Genomic DNA, 19,695 nt, shown 5'->3' on the forward strand with positions numbered 1-19,695 from the left:
ATAATAAGGAACTTGTCTTTTCTATTCATCAGTATTCACCAGCCTCCAGCCTGCAAGCCAGCTGGTATTAAAAAAGGTAAGACTTTAATTTACCTATTCCATAGGAATAGACCCTCCAAGATGGGTTTTATGCAACTGTATGTGCACTTCCTATAATCCCATACAACTGTGCATATTAATGCTGTGCATTCCTACTTGGGTTGTGCAAAACAAATAAAACAGCAAATTTGCCTTCATAACACTGCTTCACACATTTGTTTGATACCTGCTGATAAATAAATAAACTCTTACTATACAGAAAATTTAATAGGAAATTGACTGTAAATAGAAATTAATGAAAAAGAAGATGAATTAACTGAACTTATACAGTTAAGACTTTGTCAAAACCCTCTCAGTGTTTTTTATTGAGAAGTTTTCTTATTTTGGTACAGCTCACCCTTAACAGATCAGCTTGAACTGGAGAAGACAGAACCACTGGAGATGTTAGAACTCCAATTTCTAGCTCAGGAAAATGTGTTGCTAAAGAACAGACAATTCACACTTCCGCTTCTCCTTACTACAGATCAATTTTACTGTGCTGCTCCACTTCTATAGTCAAAATAAATTACATAGTCTAAAATATGGAAGAAATACAGAATATAATTGTGCCTTCATAATTTTAGTAAGATAACTTCCATTGGTATCTTTGTTGCTAGATATAAAGTATGTTTACTGTGACAATAGATACAATTTTTTTTCACTGTAGGATACTGAAAGACTACTAAAGAATCTAAATCTAAAGAACAGAAAATGTAAACTGAAAAAGGGAATGAAAGTAAAAATAGTCTAACTCAAAGACCTCTGTCATGCTTAAGATCTAAATAAATGAAAGGATATCTAGGGGACAACAGATTTTACAGAGAGAGAAATCTTAAGAACAGTCACAGTAGAACGCTACAAAGTCATGTGTGTGGTACAAAGGCATAACTTCCTTCATTCAGACTTGAGTACATTTGTTCCATTTAGCCCCTTGCTGAATAAACTGCAGCCATGTCATCAGACTCTGAGATGGCCATCTTTGGGGAGGCAGCTCCCTACCTCCGAAAGTCAGAAAAAGAGAGAATTGAGGCCCAGAACAAGCCCTTTGATGCCAAGACATCAGTCTTTGTGGTGCATGCTAAAGAATCCTATGTGAAAAGCACAATCCAGAGCAAAGAAGCAGGAAAGGTCACTGTCAAGACTGAAGCAGGAGAAGTGAGTAAAAAAATCAAGGCTTAAGAATACAATTTAATCTTACGCTAGACTCTTAGATGACAAATACGGTTCTTTCTTTTCTTTGGCAGACTCTGACCGTGAAGGATGATCAGGTCTTCTCCATGAACCCTCCCAAGTATGATAAAATCGAGGACATGGCCATGATGACCCACCTCCACGAACCCGCTGTGCTGTACAACCTCAAAGAGCGTTATGCAGCCTGGATGATCTACGTAAGTACCAGCAGCTGTCTTCCTTTGGGTAGCTGGAAGGCCTGCTGTGCCAGGCTGAGCAGAAGCCAACGTGCTGTCTCCCTTCCTCGCAGACCTACTCGGGTCTCTTCTGTGTCACCGTCAACCCCTACAAGTGGCTGCCGGTGTACAACCCGGAGGTGGTGTTGGCCTACCGAGGCAAAAAGCGCCAGGAGGCCCCTCCACACATCTTCTCCATCTCTGACAATGCCTATCAGTTCATGCTGACTGGTGAGTGCCTGATCTCATTCAAAGCAATCTAAACGAAAAAGCCTCATTGCTTTTACTGGAGCATGTGACAAGACAGCTTCAAACACCATGGAGCTGAGTGAGAGAAATTGACAATTGCAAGCCAAACTGTACCAGAAGCATGCATAGATTCAGCACTGTGTATTATTGTACCAAATTCCACACTCTCCCATCGCAGAAAGAAACACTGGACTCACTGTTTGCTACTTTTTTACATTGAGGGAATAGAAAATATTATTATTCCATGCAGTCCTTTACCTAATCACAGGTAGGCAGTTTGATTCGATTCCTTGATGAGAACTGTGTGAAGGGCAAGTGCATACACAGTTTGTCCGAGGACCATGTGCCTCTGACAGTTGCGTGGGTCCAGCAGAGCTTATACTTACTACTGAGGGATGTGGAAGGAAATCCAGTACTGTCTTCTAGGAGTCAGTGCTTAGACTTTCCAAAGAAGCCCCAGCTTACATTTACAGCTTTACTTTTCAGTCAGGTCAGTGCTATTCAGGACAATGGCTAAAACTTTCATTCTGCCTTTTTTTGCAGACCGTGAGAATCAGTCAATCCTGATCACGTAAGTACACTCACTCCCTACTCAAGTCCCTGAGGGGCTGCCCCATGCCCAGGAACCACACGCTCTCTGGTTCCATGTTTGATTTGACAGCGGAGAATCCGGTGCAGGGAAGACTGTGAACACAAAGCGTGTCATCCAGTACTTTGCAACAATTGCAGCTAGTGGGGATAAGAAGAAGGAGGAGCAGTCTGGCAAGATGCAGGTGGGCTCCTAGAAGTAGGACCCTGCAAGTGTCTGATTGATTTCTGACCTATAACATGACATTGAGATTTCTATTTTAGGGGACACTTGAGGATCAAATCATCAGTGCCAATCCCCTGTTGGAGGCTTTTGGTAATGCCAAGACTGTGAGGAATGACAATTCCTCACGCTTTGTAAGTTGTCGCCTGGCGTAAGAAAAGATGACTTTATTCTTATCAACACAATGCAGTCAGAGTTGGTGAGGTGGATCTAGATCTTTTATTATTATGATTATTATTATTATTATTATTATTTAATTTCAGGGTAAATTTATCAGAATCCATTTTGGTGCCACGGGAAAACTGGCTTCTGCTGACATTGAAACATGTAAGACCAGGCCTCCAGGCCTGACCACATTCCTTCTGACTTTGATCCTCAGTTCCTGTGCTAACTCTCTCCTACCGTCCTTCCCAGATCTGCTGGAGAAGTCCAGGGTCACTTTCCAGCTCAAGGCTGAAAGAAGCTACCACATATTTTATCAGATCATGTCCAACAAGAAGCCAGAGCTAATTGGTAGGAAATACCAGTAACTTCTCCAGACACAGTTCACTGAGCAACATTTTTCATTCCTTTCCATGCCAATAGTCTTTTGATCTGTATATGTTTTGTCCTTCTTCTCAGAGATGCTACTGATCACCACCAACCCATATGACTACCAGTATGTGAGTCAAGGGGAGATCACGGTTGCCAGCATTAATGACCAGGAAGAGCTGATGGCCACAGACGTAAGCAATGCACAGAAGGTTTCTTAGGTGGACTCTGATCTATAGATAGGCATGGTCCTTGCTTTTACGTATTCTTTAATTATTCCTTCGTTAGAGTGCCATTGACATCCTGGGCTTCACTCCTGATGAAAAAACAGCCATTTACAAGTTGACGGGGGCTGTCATGCACTACGGGAACCTGAAGTTTAAGCAGAAACAGCGTGAAGAGCAGGCAGAGCCAGACGGCACCGAAGGTATTATTACTACAGTAAATACTGAAACACTCACTACTACAGGAAGGGTTCAGGGTCCATGACTCAGGGTCATGATTCATGTCGTGAATCCATGATTCAGAATCAGAATCAGTCAGAATCATGGACTCCATCTGCATTTTTCCCCCAATGCTAGTATTGCAGCACATCAGTGTGTCCTAACAAGAGGTCTTCCCTGGAAGAACACAACTGAGCAAAAGATGTAGGTTTCTTTGGACTATGCAAAGTATAAGGATCAGTAAATCCCAAACCACACTTCCATCTGCTGACAGAGTAGTAGTCAGGCAGAAGAAAGTTGGGCTTTGCTGCTCTACTGAATGGCAGCTTCCCAGATGTGGCTCATAACCAAGAGCCACTGTGCTCACTGACTTAAGTTTAAGTACCCAGGGAGAAAACAGTTATTTATCATGTGCTGTCGTCACCTCCTAAAGCTATTGATTCCAGGTAAAACTAAGCCAAAATCCTGAAGCTGTTCTACCCCAAAGCCAGTATTCTTGCAAGCAACTCCTAGTGCCTGAAGTGAGAGCATTGTGCTATTCTATTTTGCGTAGAAGGTTAAAAAGGAACATCAGTTAATACTGCAGCTATGGCTCTTACGTTCTACATTTTCTGTAGAGTTTCAGCATGTTTCCAGGACTTCCGTTTGAAAAATAGGCAGCTAACATATGTCTGCTGTGTTTGCTTTGCCTAGAATTGTTCAAAGGTATATTCCTTTACAAGGTCATGGAAGTATTTTCATGAAACCAGAGTTATTTTTGTATATTACGAATGTGTCTTATTGTCAGGGGGAGGTTCTTGTTTTGTTTTCATTTGCTTTTTAGGAAGGTTAAGGCGTTAAGTGAAAATGCATGGGATACAATAGCAATGAATCTGATAATGATGAATATTCATAGTACAATATAGCACTTCCATCTGCTTAAGTGATGTCAGGTGTGGTATTTTGCTGACCAAATCTTGGAAGCATTTGGAGCCGTGTATGCAACACCAATTCCATTGAAATCAGTTTTGTTTCCGAGTCTCAGGTCAACGTAAAGTTTGACCATTACTCTGAACCTGTGAACAAATTTCTCAGTGTGGCAGAATCATCTATTATTGTGCCAGTTCTGCTTGCTCTTAAACCTAGGAGAAGACTGTGGCAGTTTATCTTCTCTGCCCTCTGTTTACTTCATTTAGTGTGCATTTCTTCCTACTTTGCATTCTTTTGAAGGCACCAAGGAAAACAAGCAATTTATTCCAGTATTACGCTATCTTTACTCATTGGATTTTCTTTTCTGTTTCTAACCTGAATATCTATTGATGCAATTTAAGGATGTTTGGACATTTCAAATATTAATGCAGCAATCTGCTGTGTTTTTTTCCTGTGTTTTCACATGATATATATAGGCATTCTTGGGCAAAGCGTTTTGCATGCCATGCCTGTTAACAGGGTCCGCATCTAAATTCATTGTTACAGGTAATAGTAGAAAGTAAAATGACAAACCTTTTGAATTCTGCTTGAGCATGCACTTCTAAAAACTGGTATTCATTTCAGGTGTAGGTTCTTTAAGGCATAATTGACACCTAAGCATTGTCGTCTCTTGAGTATTATGTTTTTAAGGTTGCTTTATCAGCAGTCACTGAAAGAGATTGCACTGTCTGGTTCTGAGAACATCTGTGATTGTCTACAAGCTCACTATCATCCCAGACTTAGTTTTCCCTTTTCTCTTTTAAAACATTTCTTTAGTTTTGTCTACCTAAATGCCTCTAAATTAAATTTTCATTCAATAAAATTCAAAATAAGCCGATGGTGAAGAAAATATACCCAACGCAAATGCTCCACAGCTTCTGGGGAATGCTGCTTATGACGAAATACAAATATGTTACATTTTTGTCTTAATTGGCCTTCTTATCTTGACTACAACTGCCTTTCACTACTAGTTGTTTTGTTGTTGTTTTGTCTTTAAAACAACAACAAACACAGTAGTGTCTCCTATCAAGAGACATATCAATATCTCCTATCAAATCAAGAGAAGGTTCTGTATCTTTATGTATGTGTCTTAGAGTATTTATAATTTCTGCAGAAGCCATTCTGAATTTCTACGAGATAGACCTGCTGGTAAGCTAATACACACTGCCGCTGTGTGTTTGTATAGTTGCTGACAAGGCTGCCTACCTGATGGGTCTGAACTCAGCAGACCTGCTCAAGGCCCTGTGCTACCCCCGAGTCAAGGTTGGGAATGAATATGTAACCAAGGGTCAAACTGTGCAGCAGGTAAGAAAAATTTGGTGTCTGGCAAGAAGCGTTTTGATAACAAAGACACTGGACTTCCATTTTTGCTCCACATGATAACTGCATACTTTCTGGTTTTGATTTAGGTATACAATTCAGTAGGTGCTTTGGCAAAGGCTGTCTTTGAGAAGATGTTCTTATGGATGGTTGTTCGCATCAACCAACAGCTGGATACGAAGCAACCCAGACAGTACTTCATTGGTGTCCTGGACATTGCTGGCTTTGAGATCTTTGATGTAAGAGCAGTTTTTTATTAACATAATTTTAGAAGTAACTCTGTTTGCTGAAGAATTTAAGAAGAAATTATGCCTTTCTTTTTACAGAAATGGGTTTGATACATTCAGATTGCATCTAAAGCATCATGATTGCTACAAGCTTTTCACTGAGAATAGTTTTTTGCTGCACATATGCCAATTGAAATTCATAAAGGCAGAAAATTCGCTTAAAAAGTTCTTTATCCCTACCTTTCTGAATTTACATAAATAATAATCTATGTCTCTATTCTGCAGTTCAACAGCCTGGAGCAGCTGTGCATCAATTTCACCAATGAGAAACTGCAGCAGTTCTTCAACCACCACATGTTCGTGCTGGAGCAGGAGGAGTACAAGAAGGAAGGAATTGAATGGGAGTTCATTGACTTTGGGATGGACCTGGCTGCCTGCATTGAACTCATTGAGAAGGTATCTTTGTAACTCACAATGCCTTATGTTTTCAGAAATGCATCAATTTAATATATATACAAATTTAAATTGAAAGGGTAAATGTGATATTGTAAATACACAGTTTTATATTCTTCCATAGCTTGCTCTGCTGTGTAGAATAAAAATTCCACTTTAAAAGTGCGTGGGAGTTTTAACATCCTCCCAGTCGGGAAGATACTTCTTTATCTGTGATTCTTTCTGCCTTTTCATGTCTTCCTTCTGCATCTTCCAGCCCATGGGCATCTTTTCTATCCTGGAAGAGGAGTGCATGTTCCCCAAGGCAACTGACACCTCTTTCAAGAACAAGCTCTATGACCAGCATCTGGGCAAGTCCAATAATTTCCAGAAGCCCAAGCCTGCCAAAGGCAAAGCTGAGGCCCACTTCTCCCTGGTGCACTATGCTGGCACAGTGGACTACAACATCACTGGCTGGCTTGACAAGAACAAGGATCCCCTGAATGAAACTGTTGTGGGGCTGTACCAGAAATCATCCCTGAAGACACTGGCCTTACTTTTTGCCTCTGCTGGTGGAGAGGCAGGTTAGTTTTTTGATTGTTTTTTTTAATGACTCCTCCAGAAGAATAAATGTAAAATGCACTCCAGGAACTGCATTTTGTGCGGAGTCTTCCATGGCTTTAATTTATTAAGAAAGGAAAAGATCAAACATATGTCAGGCCTCCGCTCTGCCATGTTAATCCCGCAGACTCCAGTGAGCACCTTATTTTGATTCTCTACTCCTTTAGACTGAATGTTGTCTTATTTCCCACTGCATACTAGTTTCCTTTTTAGCCTGATTGATACTTATGACCAACATTCTTGCAGTCTCATAGAGAAAAATTCTACAACTCAAAGTTGTAATACCATCTTTTTTTGCTATTCTTCAGAGAGCAGTGGTGGTGGCAAGAAGGGAGGCAAGAAGAAGGGTTCTTCTTTCCAGACTGTATCAGCTCTTTTCAGAGTAAGTACAGAAGTAATTGTCTCTCTTTATTTTTTTCTCCTTTTTCCTTTTTTTCCTTGAAGATTCTGACCCCTCACAGTAAATCCAAGAAGGCCATTTTACTGTACCTGTTAACGTTTTTCTTTGTGTCAAAAACATCTTCTAAGTTATTCATAAAAGAGCTAGCATCAAATCAGCTGAGGCCAGGGGGAAGATACACATCTATTTTGTCTTTCTATGAATGTTGGAAAAAGTACTTAGGTCAGGCTACAGTTTCATTTACTTGCGAGTATATCAGTTAGTAGGACCAAGATCCTCCCCCTCTCCTCTGTCTTGGGAGGACAATGGTGGATGTATCTGCCTCCCTGAGGTATCTATAATCTGGATCTGCACATAAATTTGCATATGAATATACATAGGAAGACAAGGCAACAGGGAAATGCCAAGGCCAGCTTCCACTCCACCAATGAACAGAGCATAAGGCACTCTTGTTTGAGCACTAGCTACTATCTGGTATCCTGAACAGTTTTTCACATTGTGTGAAAGAGATGTATCTCTGAACAGCTTTGCCACTACTCCAAACCAGGACCTCAAGACTAAAATGTAGACAAAAATGCAAAGTAGCATGGCTCTAGGTGCAAATAATAGATCCATTATTCCTTTCCAACAATTATCATATCTGACAGTAATAACTGAAGAGGCAACATTTGTTAATGAAAAACATTTGCACATAATTCTACAGGAGAACCTAAACAAGCTGATGACCAATCTACGGAGCACTCATCCTCATTTTGTGCGCTGTATCATCCCCAATGAAACAAAAACACCTGGTAAGAACCTCAAGTAGAGAGAAATCTGACTGTGATGCAACCGTTACACTCTATGCTTTATAATGAAATGTCAAATAATTGTCTCAATTGCTTAGGTGCCATGGAACATGAACTGGTGCTACACCAGCTGCGCTGTAATGGTGTTCTGGAAGGGATCAGAATTTGCAGGAAGGGATTCCCCAGCAGAATCCTCTATGCAGACTTCAAACAGAGGTCAGATTCCTTTCTTCTCTCTCCGCTTCATCTTTACTGCATAAGCTGCTTACGTTAACTACTTTAACATGGTTATTATTAACATGGTTATTTTTGGATTTCATAACTATCTAAAACTGAAAGAAAGGCAAAGTTGCTGGAATATATAGCCAAAAGCATGTGTGGCACGGGAGAAAATGTTGGGAAATGAAGGGCTCCTCAGGTGTCCTTATTGATTTTTGCTCATAACACAACCGAGCTTTGCCAAAGTTTCTGATTATGAAAGCAAGCTAGAGCTACACAAACCTGTGCTTACAAGATTAGAAAATGAAGATTGATATATAGATACAACAAATTCTCATACAAAAATTACAAACTTGGGTAGAGTGCTTTAAACATCATATCAGCTGCTACTTTCAGCGGAAGATGATTTCTTCCTACGCACATGGTAGCAACGTTCCTGTCTAGAAATTTTCTATTCAAGAACAACAGCACAGTTTAAGAAAAAACAAAACAAAACAAAAAAAAAAAAACAATGAAATAGCTAGCAATCAGCATCCCATTTTCAACTAAAGACTGTAAAATTCTCCTTAGTTTTGTCCTCGGATTATTGACTTGATTACAAATGTCATCTCTAAACAAGGTATGGAATACCAACTTCCACAGCCTCCTTCTGCTGCACAGAATACTGTTAATTTCAATAAAGAGTCTAACCTTATGACTTGAGATTGCATTAATTCATATTTCCTTTCATTCAATAGGTACAAGGTGCTTAATGCCAGTGCTATCCCAGAGGGACAGTTCATTGATAGCAAAAAGGCTTCTGAGAAGCTTCTGGGGTCAATTGATGTGGATCACACCCAGTACAAATTTGGTCACACCAAGGTACAAACTCTTCCTGACTCAATCGCTATATGCCTGTGCTTTGTTCTACCTGGCAGTGATGTGTTGCAACATTCCCTTTCTCAAGGTGTTTTTCAAAGCTGGGCTGCTGGGGCTCCTGGAGGAAATGAGGGATGAGAAGCTGGCACAGCTCATCACTCGCACACAGGCCAGGTGCAGGGGCTTCCTGATGAGAGTGGAGTACCAGAGAATGGTGGAGAGGAGGTAGACATTGCTCATTTTCAGTTCAAGTCACTGTCCTGTGGGGGGAAGCGTCACCATTCATCACACTGAAAATAATCAATGTATAATTTAATTATGCTTCAGGGAGTCCATCTTCTGCATCCAGTACAACGTTCGCGCATTCATGAATGTCAAGCACTGGCCCTGGATGAAGCTGTTCTTCAAGATCAAGCCCTTGCTGAAGAGTGCAGAATCTGAGAAGGAGATGGCCAACATGAAGGAAGAGTTTGAGAAAACCAAGGAAGAGCTTGCAAAGTCTGAGGCAAAGAGAAAGGAGCTGGAGGAGAAAATGGTGTCTCTGCTTCAAGAGAAAAATGATCTGCAGCTCCAAGTACAGGCGGTGAGTACTATTAATATATTTATACCAGGGGAAAATAAGCAAGGTCTATGCTTTTGCATAGTACAGAACTCTCAAGCTGCACACAAAACTGCTTTACAAAATATTCTAACTTGTATCACTAAAGGTAATATTGAGACACCTCAATGTCACCATTGTAATGTTGGTGTTCCAGCTTGGGAAGATTTTCTAAGTCCCAGAAGTCACAGGTATGCGACTCCATGTAAGCTCACTGTATGTGGCCCAAGTGTAGTCACTAGAGATTTGGTATATAGAGTTTATGGAGTCAAGAGAGTGACCCAGTTGACTACACATTCTGTCTTTAAACAGTTGCCTAAACAAAAGGGCCTTCTGATATTTCTTATCATATATGGTATCTCACCTGTAATCCTGCAGATACTACTCCAGGAAGACAAAAATGCCCTCTACAACCAAACGCAACTGCCAACCCTATGTAGGTCTACAAAACCCTTTGGAACATCAAAAGTTTTGAGAATATTTTGGCAATCCTCAAATGCCTCTAAGTGTCTACTTTACCGCTTTAAAATACTGTCAAAACGACACTACCAATTGCAATTAGATTATGTACTGATTTAACAAATTCTAAATTAGTTATGCCAAAAAAAGCTCTTACAGAGATAAAACAAAAAGATCTGTGCACAATTCAGTTATTAACTTTCAAGCAAATCCATCAAAATCCTCAGTTAAAAAAATACATTTTACATATATTATACACTTTCATTATAAATAAAGCAAGAGAATAGCTGATAAGAACACTTAAAAGATGAGACAAAAAAAAAAAAAAAGACAAAACAGGCAGTGCAAAAATCATTTCCCACAAGATAAAATCATAATTCCATGCTTGTTTGTTTGTTTGTTTGTTTGTTTTCTGTATGAAATACCCTTTTCCTATTCCAAGTTTCCTAAAGTGAGACTAGAAAACATGACTATTTTTCTCCCCATCAGGAAGCTGATGCTTTAGCTGATGCTGAAGAAAGATGTGATCAGCTCATCAAAACTAAAATCCAGCTGGAAGCCAAAATTAAGGAGGTGACAGAAAGGGCCGAGGATGAGGAAGAAATTAATGCTGAGCTGACAGCCAAGAAGAGGAAACTGGAGGATGAATGTTCAGAGCTGAAGAAAGACATTGATGACCTGGAGTTAACATTGGCCAAGGTTGAAAAGGAAAAACATGCCACCGAAAACAAGGTATGAGGCAGAAGACGTCACTCACACTGTGCTATTATGGGAGTCTTGTACCTACTCGTTTTAATTACACTTGCTCCCTTCTCATCAAAGGTGAAAAATCTCACAGAGGAGATGGCATCCCTGGATGAGACCATTGCCAAGCTGACAAAAGAGAAGAAAGCCCTCCAAGAAGCCCACCAGCAGACACTGGACGACCTGCAGGCCGAAGAGGACAAAGTCAATACATTGACCAAAGCAAAAACCAAGCTGGAGCAGCAAGTGGATGATGTAAGCACACGTGCCTCCAGCAAGACAGGACTGGTATGGAGTTCGACCTGCCTGGCATTGATGGTGTTGTTGTGTTCAGCTGGAAGGGTCCCTGGAGCAAGAGAAGAAACTGCGCATGGACCTTGAAAGGGCTAAGAGGAAACTTGAGGGAGACCTGAAGCTGGCCCAAGATACCATAATGGATTTGGAAAATGATAAGCAGCAGCTGGATGAGAAACTGAAAAAGTAAGTGTGGTTGTGGGACACCTGAGTGTGGGTCAGGTGCATTTATTAGGTAGTTTTATTCAGGTGTTAACACTGTGATTCTGTATGCTTTGTGCAAAGGAAAGACTTTGAAATCAGCCAGATCCAGAGTAAAACTGAGGATGAGCAAGCCCTGGGCATGCAATTACAGAAGAAGATCAAGGAGCTGCAGGCAAGTCTCTGGTCCTTCCCTTCCGCCCTTCAGAAGGACATCAGTACAAGGAGGGCATGGGTGTGAAGGGTCTTGCATTTTCCCCAGGCCCGTATCGAGGAACTGGAGGAGGAAATTGAGGCAGAGCGAACCTCTCGGGCAAAAGCAGAGAAGCACCGTGCTGACCTCTCCAGGGAGCTGGAGGAGATCAGCGAGCGCCTGGAAGAAGCAGGGGGGGCTACGGCAGCTCAGATTGAGATGAACAAGAAGCGTGAGGCAGAATTTCAGAAGATGCGCCGCGACCTCGAAGAGGCCACGCTGCAGCACGAAGCCACAGCTGCCGCCCTGCGGAAGAAGCACGCAGACAGCACAGCTGAGCTTGGGGAGCAGATCGACAACCTGCAACGAGTCAAGCAGAAGCTGGAGAAGGAGAAGAGTGAGCTGAAGATGGAGATAGATGACTTGGCCAGTAACATGGAGTCTGTCTCCAAAGCTAAGGTACAGAAATACTTTATGGGATCTTTGCCCAATTGAAATTCTACAGAATTCACCTTCACCTATCAGTTTTATTGAGAGTGTGAACTGCTTATTCCTCCCATTCTGTATGTTGACACATAGACAAATCTAGAGAAGATGTGCCGTGCACTGGAAGACCAGCTGAGTGAGATTAAGACAAAAGAAGAGGAGCATCAACGCATGGTCAATGACCTCAATGCTCAAAGAGCTCGTCTGCAGACAGAATCAGGTGAGACTTTCATATCTCTAATGTGAAAACGGACAGTGTCACAGAATTGGGACTTCCTGGACAAGGAAATCAGAGTGGATCTCATCAATGTCTATAAATACCTGAATGGAGGACAGAGACAGGCTCTTTTCAGTGGTGCCCAGTGTCGGGACAATACACAATGGGCAAAAAGTGGAATACAAGAGGTTTCATCTAAACATCAACGAACACTTATTTACTGTGCAGGTGATAGAGCCACCACGGTTCCACAGACAGGTTGTATAGTCTCCTGCCTTGGAGATTTTAAAAGCTATCTAGATGGGTCCTGGGCAACCCTCTCTAGGTATCCCTGCTATAGCGGGGGGGGGGGGGGGCGGGGGGGGGGTGGACCAGATGACCTCCAGAGGTTCCTTAAAACCTTAACAGTTCTGTGGTTCTGTGATTCAGCTAGTGTATAGATTACCCTTCTGGGCACATGGCCTGTCCAAAACAGTTGTGTCTCCTGTAAGGAGAAATGTATGTAATGAGATCATATGCTTTAGTAAGCTCTGCTAAACACACTGTCTTAAAGCCCTAACTATGCACAACACTGCCAGCAATGAGAATGAAAGGCCTATGTATCTGCAAACTTCCCCAGGTGAATATTCACGCCAGGTGGAGGAGAAAGATGCTCTGATTTCTCAGCTATCAAGAGGCAAGCAGGCGTTCACCCAACAGATTGAGGAACTCAAGAGGCGCTTAGAAGAAGAGATAAAGGTGAGGAGGCTTTCCAAATTCTGTCTTGTCCACTGGATTTTTCCTCACCAAAATGTGCTTCAGACACATATGAGATTACAGAGACACCATGCTGAGAGGGAAAAAAACACAAGCACTTAGTTCATTCAGTGCAACTTACCTTTGCTCCCTGACACCTACCATCTATCCATTAGACTTCCATTTTGCAAATTCCCAGCTCTCCCATCCTCATTCAATACATTGCCATCATTCTCATGGGAGAATAATCCAGTGTCCAATAACATTTCAGTCAGGACATTTCCACATTTCCCAGGAGATTTCTATTCTTTGTCCCACAACTATTTTTCCCCCAGGCCAAGAACGCCTTGGCCCACGCCTTGCAGTCTGCTCGCCACGACTGTGACTTGCTCCGGGAACAATATGAGGAGGAGCAGGAAGCCAAGGGTGAGCTGCAGCGTGCCCTGTCCAAAGCCAACAGCGAAGTGGCCCAGTGGAGAACCAAATATGAGACAGACGCTATTCAGCGCACGGAGGAGCTGGAGGAGGCCAAGTGCGTGGGGAAAGTGCGGAAGGCTGAGAGAAAGTAACAATGGAAATTTCAGGAGACCACTATAATAGTGTCAGGAAGAATCCAATGCTGCACTTTGGGGTGGGGTGGCAGGAAGAGGGAAAATATAACCAAGAGAGAATGTGCACTGAGAAAAGCAGAAGCACCAAAGCTCTTCAGACGCAGAACAGAAGAGTGACCAGTGCTAGAGTGAATACCAGAGTGAACAGCAGAGAGTGACTTGCTAGGGCCCAGCATTCAAACACAGAAATACTATGACTCTCTAGAAGAGGTCTTACACTCTGTGTAAATGGGGGTCACACAGTACAAAGTGGCCAAATGTGCTCTCCTGTAAAAAAAAAAAAAAAACCACACACAGGCTGTATGTTTTTTTTTTTTGACTGAGAACTTGCTTTCTCACTGGGAACTGTGCTTACCACCTCCCAGGAAGAAACTAGCACAGCGCCTGCAGGATGCAGAGGAACACGTTGAAGCTGTCAACGCCAAATGTGCTTCCCTGGAAAAGACAAAGCAGAGGCTGCAGAACGAGGTGGAAGACCTGATGATTGATGTGGAGCGATCAAATGCTGCCTGTGCAGCTCTGGACAAGAAGCAGAAGAACTTTGACAAGGTATTTTGACCTCCAGTGTGTGGATCCTGGGCAGAGCATCTCACCACAATTGCCACTCACGCCTTGTTGCTCCTCAGATCCTGGCAGAGTGGAAGCAGAAGTACGAGGAAACACAGGCTGAGCTGGAAGCTTCCCAGAAGGAGTCTCGCTCTCTCAGCACGGAACTGTTTAAGATGAAGAATGCCTATGAGGAGTCCCTGGACCACCTGGAAACGCTGAAGCGTGAGAACAAGAACTTGCAGCGTAAGTTGCTGGTCCTCTACTCCTGGCAGAGCTTTCTCACAATCATGTCTGACTTTCCACAGTTTTTTTTTGCCTCCAGGTCTGCAAAGATGCCTGTTGCCTCGGTGTGGCAGGGCGCTTCCCCTTTTGCCCTGTGTATGAAAATGCTGTTCATCTTTTGTTTCCACAGAGGAGATTTCTGACCTCACGGAGCAGATTGCGGAGGGAGGAAAGGCAATTCATGAGCTGGAGAAAGTCAAGAAGCAGATTGAGCAGGAGAAATCTGAAATCCAAGCCTCTCTGGAGGAAGCTGAGGTAAATCCTACTGTTATTAATTGTTTATATATAAAATAGATCACATTTATGAAATGAAGGCATGTTATATTTAACATCATCAAAGCCTTAGGACACACACGCTTAATTTTCCTTTGCTGAAGTTTGAGATATGAAGCTGTATATAATTCTTCAAGAGAATAGTTTATGTAGACTTGCTGATATATTCTTTTACATAATTAACTGACATTGCCTTCGTTTATTCTTGTACAGGCCTCACTGGAACACGAAGAGGGGAAGATCCTACGTCTCCAACTTGAGCTCAACCAGGTCAAGACTGAGATTGACAGGAAGATAGCAGAGAAAGATGAGGAAATTGACCAGCTGAAGAGAAATCATCTCAGAATTGTGGAGTCCATGCAAAGCACCCTGGATGCTGAGATCAGGAGCAGGAATGAAGCCCTGCGGCTGAAGAAGAAGATGGAGGGAGACCTGAATGAAATGGAGATCCAGCTGAGCCATGCCAACCGCCAGGCTGCAGAGGCACAAAAGAATCTGAGAAACACACAGGGCGTGCTCAAGGTCCATTGAACTAAAGATGCTCATAGACAAGTCTTGGCTAAAATTTTCTGTTCCAAAGGACTATGGTCTGCTTATAATTTCTTTCACTTGTACTGCAGGATACCCAGATACACTTGGATGATGCTCTCAGAACACAGGAGGACCTGAAGGAGCAGGTGGCCATGGTGGAGCGCAGAGCAAACCTCTTGCAGGCTGAGATTGAGGAGCTGCGGGCAGCCCTAGAGCAGACGGAGCGGTCAAGGAAAGTGGCTGAACAGGAGCTTCTGGATGCAAGTGAGCGTGTGCAGCTCCTCCATACCCAGGTCAGTGAACAAATATATTTAATATTTATATTTCTACTCCATACAAAGGAAGTACCTGGAGACTAGCTGAAGTGTAACAGCATTTAGTTAGTTATAAGTGTAGTTAGTAGTTATAAGTAAGTGTAAGAGCATTTACTAAGTTATATGTTGCAAAGGTCACAGTATGGATAAGAAATACTAAAAGTGAGTTTTCAGCCTCAGAAACAAGATGGAATTCATTAGACTATAGTAGAGATTATTTTAAAAGTAATAAATTAAGAGGAGAATTGGAGGTTCATGCCCTATTGCTTCTGTAAGTTCAACAGCTTTCCTACGTCTGAGATTGTAAAGTCACACTTAGGTCGATGATTATGCTTATCACAGGAATTGTGTTCAAACAGGAATACACTAATACTGTCCTTAACATCTTTTAGCAAAGTTAGTGTAAGTATTCTGTGGAACTGCCACTAGACTGAAAATGATAAGAAAAGATTATGTTGTTTTTCTTTGCAAGTACAAATTCCTTCTGTGTTGACTCACAAACTGTGTGGAAATTTTTTGGAGGACATTCTTGAAACATTGGAGCTCATCACTAAGAAACTAGCTAACAGCTACTTAGCTAAACTAGCTAAGGAGCTAACAAACTAATAGCTACCACTACAGCTCCTTTAGAACAGAATTCCATGGGACCTGATGGCACAATTTACATTAAAAAAAGAATATTTTGCTGTGTTCTTGATTTGATATTACAAGGCGATGGAAAAAAAATTGTGATGTTTTTGCTCTTCAGCAGCACACCAACTTGATCAACACCAAGATGGAGCTGGAAACAGTTATTTCCCAAATTCAGAGGGAAATGTAAAAAACATTTCTTAGAGAACTGACATAATCATTAAATCTATTTTCATTTTTTAACAAGTGTATCTCAATGACTCTTTGGCAGTCTTCTACCGCAGCTGTTAATCAGCAGTGTATATTCTTCATATAACACGTTAACAGAACTTTAAATAAAAGTAGGGAAATTATTTATTGCCAGAGATGGTATATTAAAGCTGCTGGAGAAAACACTATGTTTTTTCTCAAACAGAACACCAGCTTAATCAACACCAAGAAGAAGCTGGAAACAGACATTGCCCAAATTCAGGGTGAAATGGAAGACACCATCCAGGAAGCCCGCAATGCTGAAGAGAAGGCCAAGAAGGCCATCACAGATGTGAGATGGGGGCTCCTTTCCCTGATGATGGTGGATGTATCCCCCCCCACAAAAAAATGTCTTCATCTGCAAAACGCCTTTGATTCTGTCTTCTCCAGGCAGCCATGATGGCAGAAGAGCTGAAGAAGGAGCAGGACACCAGTGCTCACCTGGAAAGAATGAAGAAGAACCTGGACCAGACAGTGAAGGACCTGCAGCTGCGTCTGGATGAGGCTGAGCAGCTGGCCCTGAAGGGAGGCAAGAAGCAAATCCAGAAGCTGGAGGCCAGGGTGCGTGGGGCTGGTATTTGTGCACAAGTGAGCACATCCCTTGGAGAAATACCAAAGAAGCTCCAAAGACAGATTTTTCATTGCAGGTGCGGGAGCTGGAAGGGGAGGTTGATGCTGAGCAGAAGCGCAGCGCTGAAGCTGTGAAGGGTGTGCGCAAGTACGAGAGGAGGGTGAAGGAGCTGACCTACCAGGTAAGGTAGAAGAGGGTTTTTTTGTGGTTACACACCCTTCTCTCTGGAGGTCAATGTGTTGGCATAGTGCTTTCATGAGGGTTTTCTTTCCATCCTTCTCAGTTAGTCATTGACACAGTCAGCAAGTTTTTTAGCTCTGTCCGAACGAACAGCGGTGCTCTGTAAGGCATGTAACTCTCTCTGTTTCATCTAGAAGAAATTTAGGGAGATAGCAAAAGAAGCGTTGCTATTATTTACCATTTTCTTGCTGTTGTTTAACATTGTCTGTAGTCTGAGGAAGACCGGAAGAATGTTCTCAGGCTCCAGGATCTGGTCGACAAGCTGCAAATGAAAGTGAAGTCCTACAAGAGGCAAGCTGAGGAGGCTGTAAGTATCATTCTGAAAAGTGCCAGACTTCTTTCTGGTGAAGCCGGAACTCAGTTTTGGTGTTTCTTTCTGTCTAGGTTTTTAAATTTTTTACTCTTTTGATGTTTCTTCTCCCACAACACCAACACATTTAGTTATGCAAGAGTAAGAACATTTAGAAGTGACTACACTGCTTCATGTCTAGTTTTGCTCTAAGCCTCAATCTCCCCCTCTATCTCTTCATTTTTACCCAGGGTATTAGAAGCAGCTGCCAAACTTTATCTCTGCCATGCACCCAGCTGGGACTGTGCTCTGTCTACACTGGCCATGGCCTTTTTGACAGCCTAATGTCCTTTTCTCTTCTGGCACACACAGCACCCTTAATAGCTTCTTTCCTTATGTTTGGAAGCTGCATTTGAATTTTTGTTTGGCCAGTTCTAAGATATTAAATGCCTTAGAAATATTTTCCTCATTAGGTATCCTGACAGCACAAAAAGCCTGTTGTTTTCATGACTCTCTCTCCCTGCACAGGAGGAGCTGTCCAATGTCAACCTCTCTAAATTCCGCAAGATCCAGCACGAACTGGAGGAAGCCGAGGAGCGGGCTGACATTGCAGAATCGCAGGTCAACAAGCTCCGAGCAAAGAGCCGGGAGTTTCATAAGAAGACAGAAGAGGAGGAATAAGGCTCATAAGGCTAAAAAGTGACCTGAGGCATGCATAAAATGTAAACTTCTGTGTTGCTTTTTTGCGTAATTTTCATTTATATCTAGGTAATAAAGACAGTAGAAACCTTTGCATATGAACAGTGATTAGCATGTTGTAATTATTTATTCCAGTATTCATTACTTTTAGAGTGCATGTATACTGCTTATGTTTACATTTAAGAGTATGTTACACAAGAATACATTTTTACATTAACATTTTTAAAAATGCGTGGGGAATAATGATGACTAGCACAAAACAATTGCCATTTCACAGATGGGGAGAGTAGAAAGAATCCACAATTTAAAGAACATGGGGAGAAAAAGAGCTGGGCTGCAGATTCTGAGGTGTAGACAGAACTGTGTCTTTTATGGACAAGAGAAACATAATTGAACATATATTATCAAGACAGACAAAGGTGATGGAGTGTTTTTGTTTGGTTGGTTGGTTTGGTTTGTTTTTTTGAGATACAATGTAATATAAAAAGATAACATCATAGATAAGTATGACAAAGTCGAAGTGAAAATCACTTTCAAGTAGAATGATTAGAGGTTTTTGTAAGGTGTCAATATGGTATTGGAAAGTTTGCTACACTTACGAAACACTGGACTTGAATACAGATGGGTAATTCTGTATTGGAAAAAAAAATCCTGCAGTTTCTCTAAAAAACAGTTATCTAGTTTCTAGTCTGTGAAACAAAAGAAGACTGCAATCTACTGTTTATTTTGTTAATTAGCAGTATTAGAAGTAAATGTCTGAGTGCAAGATAATCATCTCATATTAAGTGATGATAACTCATTCAGTTAAGATTAAGAGAAAGGATACACAGAATCTACTCCAAGTTTGATTTAAGGTTTTTACACAGTAAGGAAAATCTTTAGCACAACCATTCATGGACTTAAACAAAAGTTTAGACTGCGAGAGGTGTAGCAGATATCAACAGTGGATGGAGATCTTTTATATCTGTTGATGTACATATGCAAAAAGTGACTTCTATAGAAACCAAGCATCGTTTCATAGTGAATTACATGTTCTGAATGAGAATGCCAAGCAAGTCCACTATCTTCTTCTTGCCTATGCAACCAATTCCATGGCAGGCAAATCTTCAGTCTGGGCAGTTTCTTTAAAAATTTAGTTCTCTTCCTCAAATGCTTAAAGCAAAGCTTTAGCACTGGATGGAAGAAGTCTGCACCTTTTT

At 41.7% G+C, this 19,695-nt stretch overlaps 1 pseudogene across 1 annotated transcript; it reads left to right on the forward strand.

Annotated features, from left to right (window-relative positions):
- The first annotated feature begins 435 nt into the window (after positions 1–435).
- On the forward strand, positions 436–18,714 carry LOC308180152 (myosin-1B-like; annotated as a pseudogene). The gene is made up of 37 exons (XR_013956151.1): positions 436–1,233; positions 1,323–1,466; positions 1,559–1,715; positions 2,277–2,304; positions 2,395–2,506; positions 2,586–2,678; positions 2,808–2,871; positions 2,959–3,057; positions 3,166–3,269; positions 3,364–3,502; positions 5,653–5,771; positions 5,876–6,025; positions 6,299–6,469; positions 6,723–7,029; positions 7,375–7,448; positions 8,170–8,470; positions 9,211–9,334; positions 9,420–9,556; positions 9,659–9,914; positions 10,878–11,120; positions 11,211–11,387; positions 11,467–11,612; positions 11,712–11,802; positions 11,890–12,279; positions 12,400–12,526; positions 13,143–13,261; positions 13,594–13,790; positions 14,235–14,418; positions 14,496–14,661; positions 14,831–14,955; positions 15,187–15,495; positions 15,594–15,797; positions 16,864–16,989; positions 17,088–17,258; positions 17,345–17,449; positions 17,720–17,815; positions 18,326–18,714. The product of XR_013956151.1 is annotated as a myosin-1B-like (transcript).
- The last annotated feature ends 981 nt before the right edge of the window (positions 18,715–19,695 follow it).

This window comes from Anser brachyrhynchus (assembly GCF_964034855.1).
Source record: "Anser brachyrhynchus genome assembly, chromosome: 18".
NCBI classification, from domain to species: domain Eukaryota; kingdom Metazoa; phylum Chordata; class Aves; order Anseriformes; family Anatidae; genus Anser; species Anser brachyrhynchus.